This window comes from Balaenoptera musculus, chromosome 11 (genome assembly GCF_009873245.2).
Source record: "Balaenoptera musculus isolate JJ_BM4_2016_0621 chromosome 11, mBalMus1.pri.v3, whole genome shotgun sequence".
NCBI lineage: Eukaryota > Metazoa > Chordata > Mammalia > Artiodactyla > Balaenopteridae > Balaenoptera > Balaenoptera musculus.
This window is the reverse complement of record NC_045795.1, coordinates 103,228,425-103,237,734: the sequence shown is the minus strand read 5'-3', so window position 1 is coordinate 103,237,734 and position 9,310 is coordinate 103,228,425.

The following is a 9,310-nucleotide window of genomic DNA, read 5'->3' as shown; positions in this document are numbered from 1 at the left end:
AAGTACACTGAGTGTCTTTCTGCCCCTCTGGGCCCCTTCACTCAGTCCATCCACCCCTGCCCACTTTGCAGCCCCTCCCTGAAGTTCACCAGAAGCGTCGGGGCTCCTCATAGCAAGGGCCATTCTCTTTCTTTTTCGGGTCCCATCAGAAGGTGGGTCCATCCTCTCATATCGTGGACCGGGGCCAAAGCCTGAGTCCGCTTTGCCCTGTGTTGTTTCTGAGCGTCGTGTGTAAGTCTCACTGAGGTCTCTGAAGGCAGGAGTCACAGCCCCTCCTCCTTGCACCCTCTTGCTGTGCTGAGCACAGAGCTGGGTGCACAGGGCCTGGAGCTGGACCAATTACTGGATGACTAGTGACTAGTAGCTGAGGGCTGATCCTGGCCGGGTGTGTGGGGCTGAGCAGGTGCGGCGCCCCTTCCACCACCTCCTTCCACCTTGCCAGGAGTCTCCATCTGTAGGGCACTGATCCTGTGCTGCCCGGGTGTGTAAATTAAGGAATAATAGAGCTGCAGAAGCATAAGCCCTCCGTGATGGGGAACGTGTTTGTCTGCTGAGAAGCAATTTCAGCAAAAATTAACTCCATTTCAACGGAAAGAGTGAGGCTTGGCATAAGCTGGCCAATCCCAGAGGACAATAAAATTACTTCATCAAAGCTCTGCTTGCTTAAATTAACCAAGCGCGCACTCCAGGATCCTGGCTAGATACAGCAAGTAACTAGGTTTTTAATGAACAAAAATAGCTTCTTGGATAAATAAGAAAAATAAACCACAACCTCCGTCCAGCAGAAGTGCACGTGGTGCTCGTCTCAAGGACGACCTTCCAGCAAGGATACAAAGGCGGCGAGTATCCTGCACAGCTCTTGGCACTGTTGGCATTGGCTCTGTGTCCCCGAGACTTGTTCTGGGCCAGTGATGTCCCGTCCACACTGTCCACGTTGGCTTTGCCCTCAAGGCCTGTGTTCCTGACCGTGGCGTCTTGGACAGTAAAGCCCCTCTGGCTTTGTCCTCGTGACTGCGGACTGGCCACCCAGGTCCTGGGAAACTGTGAACACCGACCACTTTCTTGTGTCCGTCTCCTTGACCAGCCACGTTCAGGACAGGCGTCCGTCTTCATCTTCTCTTCTGCACTGTGTCTTTGCTCGTCACGGGCTGGTCACCTGTGTTCTGGACGACTGTTGTACTGACCGTGCCATCCAGACCGAGGACCTTGGCCAACTTTGCTGGAGCCACAGATGGCTGGGTACCCAGGTGACTGTGCCCAGACTCGTCTTGGAAAGTTATCTGTACCGACTGGAGCAAAATGTGCTTATGGTCCCCGGTCCGAGTTACATGTTTCCTGATTATTCATCTGCGTCAGCCAGGATTCCACCAGAGGAGTGGAACCAGTAGTAGACAGCTAGAGAGATGTAGACTTGGGCACACACAGATACAGAGAGGACTTTGCAGGTGGCCGTGTGGCGCCGGCGCATCTGAGGTCTGCAGGGCATGCCATTGGAAAGGCCGCTGCAAACGCCCTTCCTTCGGGTCTGCCCCTGCCCCGGTCTCCAAGTCCAGCCTCCTGCTAGTCTGAACTGTGACTCCAGGTGTACCATGCGGGTGCTGACGGGACGCGCCTGTCAGCTCCGTGAATCCCCAGCGCGGAGAGCCCTGCGGCTTTGACGCCTGGCTGCCTCGAGCCAAGTGGGAAACAGAGAGGGAAGCAGGGGTTGTGGGGCGAGAGGGGCAGCAGGGCTGGGCCGGGGGGCTCCACCGACACCCGAGACCCGAGACCCAGCTGTGCCGAGTGAGGTGGGACCCAGGCTCTCAGTCCCCACCTGGCAGAGAGCTCAGCCCCTGCAGGAGCTGCCTCTGCGAAGACGCCCGCCACCTTCCCAAATGCGGGGGTGAAAAGGCCCAGTCCTGTCACCTCAGTTTGGGACGAGTCTGAAGCCCCTTCCAGCCCTGGAGCCCTGGGAGTTCAGCGAGGCTGCACTGCCTCCTCCTGCCTCCCTCCTCCCCCTCCCCCTCCCCTCCTCCCCCTCCCTCTCCCCTCCTCCTCCTCCCCCTCCCCTCCTCCCTCCTCCCCTCCCCTCCCCCTCCCTCCTCCCCCTCCCCTCCCCCTCCCTCCTCGCCCTCCTCCCCTCCCTCCTCCCCTCCCTCCTCCCCTTCCTCCTCCCCTTCCTCCTCCCCTTCCCCCTCCCCTTCCCCCCTCCCCTTCCCCCTCCCCTTCCCTCCTCCCCCTCCTCTCCTCCCTCCTCCCCTTTCCTCCTCCCCCTCCTCCCCCTCCCCTCTTCCCCCTCCACCCTCCTCCCCCTCCCCCTCCTCCCCTCCTGCCTCCTTCCCCTCCGTACCTCCCTCCTCCCCCTCCCCACCTCCCTCCTCCCCTTCCCTCCTCCCCTCCCCTCATCCCACTCCTCCCTCCTCCCCCTCCCCACCTCTCTCCTCCCCCTCCCCTCCTCCCCTTCCCTCCTCCCCCTCCTCCCTCCTCCCCCTCCTCCCCCCACCTCCCTCCTCCCCCTCCTCTCCTCCCCCCTCCTCCTCATTCCCCCCGCCCCCTCCTCCTCCTCCCCACCAGCTGCTGTCCCCACCAGATAACCTGCAAGCACCTTTTTGCCTCCGAGTCTGAGTCTGGAGTCTGGTCCCAAGAGGAAGCGGCGTGAGCAGAAGAGGCTAAACCCCTTGGAAGGGGCACAGCCTTCCTGTGCTCAAGCAGGGCGTCTCCTCCAGGCTGGGCTTCCTCTCACGGGGAGAGGAAGCACCTCTGTGACTTCAGCACCCCTGCCCCCCAACTCTGCACCCAGAGGGCGTGGGCGCCCCTGCTCCTGGTGTGAAGACACATACGGTGTCCCTGGTCTTGGGTGCTTCTGGGTGTTGGTGCTGAGCTCCCCACTCAAAACCAGCTGCCCACAGGGCTGCCTGAGAACTGATGTTCCTCCCCATGGGAGGAACAGGTGGATTCAAAGCAGGAATGACTGGTCCTCCCGTGAGGACTTCCTGTGGCCCCCACGTACTCCCCCTCCTCCAGCGCCACCCTAACTTGCACTGTACCCATGTCTCAGCTGTCAATCAGAAATGCCACAGGCATCCAGTTAAAGTCCTGGGATGTGATGTACAGTATGGTGACTGTAGTTACCACGGCTGTACAATCTATAGGAAACTTGTTAGGAGAGTCAATCCTAAGAGTTCTCATCACAAGGGAAAAACATTTTTTTTCTTCTCCTTTGTATCTGTATAAGGTGATAGATGTTAGCTAAACTTATTCTGGTAATCATTTCACAATGTATGTAAGTCAAACCATTATGCCAGACACCTTAAACTCATACAGGGCTGCATGGCAATCACATCTCAGTGCAGCTGGGAAGGAAAGGCCACAGAGCTTCCGGGTAGAGACGAGCCTGGCGCCTCCGACAGCAGCCTCCAACGTGCTGCTCTCCCCAGAGAAGTCTACCCTGAGTGTCCAGGATATATAAACCGCACGTCACAGTGATAGGAGAAGATAAGCAACCAAACAGGAAATGGCCGAAGGATATGAGTTCAATGAAGAGGAAATAGATGGGCCAGCTGACCGAGAGAAGATGCTAGACCTGACCGGCCCTCAGGGAAATGCAAATTGAATCAACTCGAGATACCGTCTTATTCACCCACAGCTGGCGAAACTGGCTGAAGCTGAAGGAGATGGCTACGCGGGAGCCCTGAGAACCACGGGCGCCTCGGGACACAGCAACTCCACTTGTGGGGGAGGGGTGGAAGCAGGCACGTCCCAGGACGCTGGAGCGGCCATGTGTTGGTCACCCGCGGAGTGGCTAGGACGGTCCGTGATCCTGCAGTGGAATTTGTGTGCTGACTCGAAAACTGGATCTGGATCTACACGGATCGGCCTGGAAGCATGCTCTAACGGAGGAAGGAAACCCGTCCTGGCATCTTTTCATCGTTTTAAAAGAGACTTCACAGTATCTCTTGTGTGATGAGAACGTATGGCAGGAGTCTGCCTTGGGGGGGGGGGGCAGCTCTTTCCCATCCGTCCTGGTCCCAGTGAGCACCTCTGCACCCTTGCCCGTGGGGGACAGTCTTCTCAGGGCCCCAGTGACCTCCCGCTTTCCTTCAGGGTCCTTCAGGCCGCGTCCTGCCAACCCCCAGGGTCGCAGAGAAACCTGTAGCTGCCGCAGGAGCGAAGGCTGCTGTGTCCGCGTTTCAGCCAACACCCGGGGTGGGGTGTCTCCTGCCCCATAGCTGGTCTCGGGTCTCGTCTCGCCACCCCTCACCCCCACGCGTAGACCCTCCCAGGCTGAAGGTTAGAGGCCTCTCCAGAGCAACAGAGGGACCTTCTGCCGACAGAGGGCCCGATGTCAGGGCCCTGTGGCCCCAGCACCCCTACCGTGCTGTGTGTCCTGTCGCCGGGCTGAGCCCCAGCCCTCCGGCCGGGTGAGGGGGCTGGACACGTGGTCCTGGAGGGCTGGCCTGCAGCTTCACCCTTGTCAGTAGCTTTCCCAGAAGGACCTGGGCTGAGTTCCCCAACCAGCCCCGGAGTTGCCCTGGCTGTTGGGGGACAACCACAGAGAAGCGACGCTGCAGGGCCAGGGAGGGCGGCCACGCTGCGGCTTCTCTAAGGGGTCCACACCTGGTTCCGGTCCTAGTGCCCCGAGTTTTCCCACCCCCCGACCCCCGTCCATCTCAGCTGAGCCACCTGCCTGGGTTTTGAGCTCCAGTTCACCCCTCCCTCTCGCCCGCTGTCCCAGCTTTATCCCATTTACTAAAACACCTGGAATTACTCTGGGCTCCATTCTCTACCACCTACAGACTGACCCCTACCCCCTGGCCTCCAGATCAGCCATGGTATTTGGGTGGGAGTCTGAGAGTCCAGCCCAGCAAGTGAGCACCAAGTGCTGCCTCTCAGCCTTTCTGGGGACGAGCTCTGCCCGCCACTCATGGTTAAAGCCTGACCCTGGGGGTCAGATCTGAAAGGGACAGGCACGGGCCCTCTGGTCTGGCCAGGGAGGGTGCCTGGGTCTGGAAGCCCCGCCTGCCCCATCTCGGCCACCCATCTGCCACATGTGAGACCACTGGGGTCTGGCAAACAGGCCCCCGGCCTAGGCAGCCATCTTGGGTGTGGGAGGCCTGAGCCCTGTGCCTGGAGCCAGCACTTGGGTTCAAACCCCAGCATTACCTATTGGCTGTGTGACCTTTAGCAACTATCTTTACCTCTCTGAACCTGATAGGACTGCTGTGAGTGGAAAGTGCCCAGTGAATATCTGCTTCCTCTAACTATAACTATAAAGTTTCCATTTGCCATGAGTTCTTTTAAGGAAAGGTTCCATGACTTCCAAAAGTTTGGGAATCCCTGGTGTAATCCCATAGTTTCTTTTTATAAATTCTTGCCCTGCTTATTGTTTCAAACATGAATTGCAGAAAGGAAAGGTGAAGAGAGAAATAGCCCAGAGGATAAAAAATCTGCAGCGTTAGGGCAAACTGGAGGGTGACAGCTTTGAAATGAAGCCACCGGGCTGTTAATTGCATTCTCTTTGCCCCCGGCGTGTGCTCGCTGTTTGGGATCAATGTGAGGGATGATGGCAGGATGAGGGAAGGCAGACTGTGATTTGCCATCAGGCAGGTAGAAGGGTATCGAGCCGGCTCCTCGTGGCTTGTCACTAGACTCAGCTAATTGGTGCAGTTCTGGTGCGTTCTGTCTCTGCTGTCTCTGCTGCCCTGTCCCCTCCCCCTCTTTCCTGGGCCCCACTTCGTCCCACTTAGTGAAGTGTGTGCATGCACACAGGGAGTGCCTGGGGCTCCCTGGAGGAATCCAGCTTACGAGGAGTAACCGAAGTTCCGTCGTGGTGGACTGTGGGGACCTTATTTACGGAAGACCTACTGTGTGCCGTGAATCTTACAGCCGGTGGGTGCGGAGCAGAGAGCAAACGCTTCCTGGGTCCCAAACAGGCAGTCGACACACAGGTGGTAAACATGGCGTGATGAGCACAGGTGAGAGGGTGGAGAGTGAGGGGAACCTTTCAGATTAGGCGTCTTGCCGGCCTGCAGTGTACTTACCAGAAGGCATTGATTAAGCGCCTACAGCGTGTCCGGCCCTGAGCTGCAGAGAACAGGCATGGACCCTCCTCTCCAGCCCAGCGAGGAGCAAAGCCCCAGTTCTAGAGAGGGTGGAGACTCCCGGACTGGGCATGGGCATTGCTGCAGAGGCCAGAGAGGAAAGGGACGTCCAACATGCGTCATCCAGGGTGGACAGCGGGGGGATGAGGGTAGCGCTGCCCGGGTAGGGTGGGCGGAGAGGGAGCCCGGGGGAGGGGAGGGGGTGCTGGGCTTGAACACGTAGAGCTGGAGGTGAAGGGGGTTCGCAGCTGCTGGCTTGGAGCTCAGATTCTGGCCCAGACCTGGGGGCTGCGGGCTTCTCATTATGTTCCTTTAGCTCAAGTCTGAGAAAACTGGGATGGAATCAAGCGATGATTATTGACAAGCAGTGTAAATTCATGGGTTTTGCACATAAGTGTACCTGAGGGTTGCATTTCTTTAAGTCTTGCTCTAAATAGTGACAACCATTCCGGATTTTGACAAAAAAAAAGCCACACCTTGTGTCAGGCACTTACCTGCATGATCTTTTTTAATCCTCATAATGACAGCGGGCGTACTGTTATTATTATCATACCCATTTGATAGAAAAGGGCTCTGAGCCTCTCAGAGATGGTGTGACTTGCCCGTGTTCCATCCCTTAGTTAAATAAGAAGCTATTGTACAATTTCAGACATGGCTAGTGAAACATGGAGTAAAACACAGGCCCAGAACTCGGACCCCAGTCGGTCTGGCTGAAAACCTTCATCTGGTCTGATCCACGGCTCTGACCCATTTTTTCATAACTAGGCTCCACTTTTTTTACAGTAAGAGCTCATGCTGAGCTACGCTTACGGAGTCCCATTTTGCTTCACAATAAGTAAGAACACGTAGAAAACTGTTCCATTAGTCAGAGCTAGCGGTCCATGGCACAGGGAACGTGGCAGGTGGTCTATTGTGTAATGACACATTGCCTTCGTCCCCTGCAGGCCGCAAAGGGGTGGTAGACTGTTCCCCTGCTTTGCTGAGCCAGGCAGCATTCCTAGGGGTTGTGACAGGGTGGCTTGCTCAGGAGGGGGCCGCGGAGCTGAAATTGGGGTAAAAATGCTAACATGAAGCAAGATCTCAGACTCTCCTACCCCAATACCTAGTGAAACAGATAAAAAATAGTAAAAACAAAGGGGGAGAAAACAATTTTTTTTAACGCTCAAAAATTGACGAGTAGTGGGCTTCCTTGGTGGCTCAGTGGTTGGGAACCCACCTGCCAATGCAGGGGACACGGGATTGAGCCCTGGTCTGGGAAGATCCCACATGCCGCGGAGCAACTAAGCCCGTGAGCCACAACTACTGAGCCTGCGCCCTGGAGCCCACAAGCCACAACTACTGAGCCCATGCGACACAAATACTGAGGCCCGCGCACCTAGAGCCCGTGCTCCACAACAAGAGAAGCCACTGCAATGAGAAGCCCGCGCACCGCAACGAGGAGTAGCCCCGTTCGCCGCAGCTAGAGAAAGCCCGCGCGCAGCAATGAAGACCCAACGCAGTTAAAAATGAATGAACAGAATAAAATAAAAAGAAAAAAATTGATGAGTAGTAACCTACAAGGAAATAGAAAAACCTTGTGCCATAAAACCACTATTAAAAACAGGCACCATAACAGAAACGTTCAGGTCTGGGGGTGTCCTGCTCTTGCCCTCATGGCAGAGAAGTCACGGGGTGAGCAGTACGGTAGGGGTACCCAATGGGGGCGCCCAAGCTTCCCAGCCGTGCCGGAGCCCGCTGAGCCCTGGGGCCACGGCCTGGGCAGGGGCTGGCCCTGATCTCAACGTTTACTGGGATCCCAGGAGAGAGAATGGTTCCCAGGCCTCCCCTGACCAAACAAGCTTCCTACACCCACCCTCACGCCCTCAGGCTATAGAAGAGCAGACAGAGGGAGCGGGCGTTGGCATCTGGTTCCTGAGGCCACGGCTCCCCCGACCCCTGCCCAGCACCCACCCTGTGTGTATCCCCTGGGCTGCTTTTTGGCTGCAAGGAACAGAAAACCCAACCAATGTGTCGTGGATTAAAGACTTGATTATCCCGCCCAGTGAGAAGTCCGAGGACCCAGAGCTTTCTGTCTTTCTCCTTGTCGTTCTCAGCACAGTCCCTTCAGGCTAATGTTCCTCCTGAGCCTAGGATGGCTGCCAAGATGCCAGGCATCACAGAGGCAACCTCACGTCTCAGTGGCCAGAATCGGGCCACCCGCGTCTTCCTAATAAGCCCATCACTGGCTAGGGGAATGGAGTGACTGTGATTGGCTTAGACTTATTAAGACCCACCCCCATCCAGGACTTCCTGGAGGAGAGTGGACACCCAGACCGGAACACAGCAGGGGTGGAAGGGATGGTTATTTTGGTGAGGGACCGGGCTCACTCCATCCTGGTTAGATCGGCCATCCCAGTACTTTGCTCTAAGCACCCAAAAGAGTCCTGATTGACCCAGGCATGAGGGAGGGCAAGGGTGCAGTGGAGGAGTCTGGACAGGGTCCATATTTAGGACCACGTTTATCAGGGTTCTAACTGAGGAGTGCACTAGGCAGGCTGGGCGGTGTGCCAGGACCACAGCCTGCCTCCAGGATTCAGAGACGATGGACAGTTCCCCAGAGCTGGGCTTCGGCCCGCCCATCCCCCGGCCATGGCAGGTGACCCCCACCCACAGGTGCGGCTCAGAGGTCCCAGAAAGCCATCAACCGCCAGATCCCCACCCTCCAGCCGGGCGTGTCCACGCCAGGGGTGCCGTTCAGGGAAGGGGGCAGGTGCGGGGGCTGGCTGGCACCCTGGGCGTGGTCCGGGACACCCAGCTGCTGCCCTGCGCCCGTGAGGGGGTGGATGCGGGCCTGCAGCACCCACGTCCTCCCAGTTTTGGCCCCCCTGCCAAATCCCCTTCAGCTTTTCCCTTCGCTCTGATTTCAGACTTTCTCAAATTTGTTTCCTTAGATATTAGTTACTTTTAATTCATACCTCAATCTTCTTTTATTTTTCTATTTCCTTCATTTATATTTAGTGTATACCTAACAGGAAACTTTATACCACTTCATAAATGGAAAAAAGTCTCATTTTCCGTAATACGAGTACAAGAAAACACAATGACGTCAGAATAATGTTATTAAATCCTAATTCGAGGGCTTCCCTGGTGGCGCAGTGGTTGAGAATCTGCCTGTCAATGCAGGGGACACGGGTTCGAGCCCTGGTCTGGGAAGATCCCACATGCCGTGGAGCAGCTAGGCCCGTGAGCCA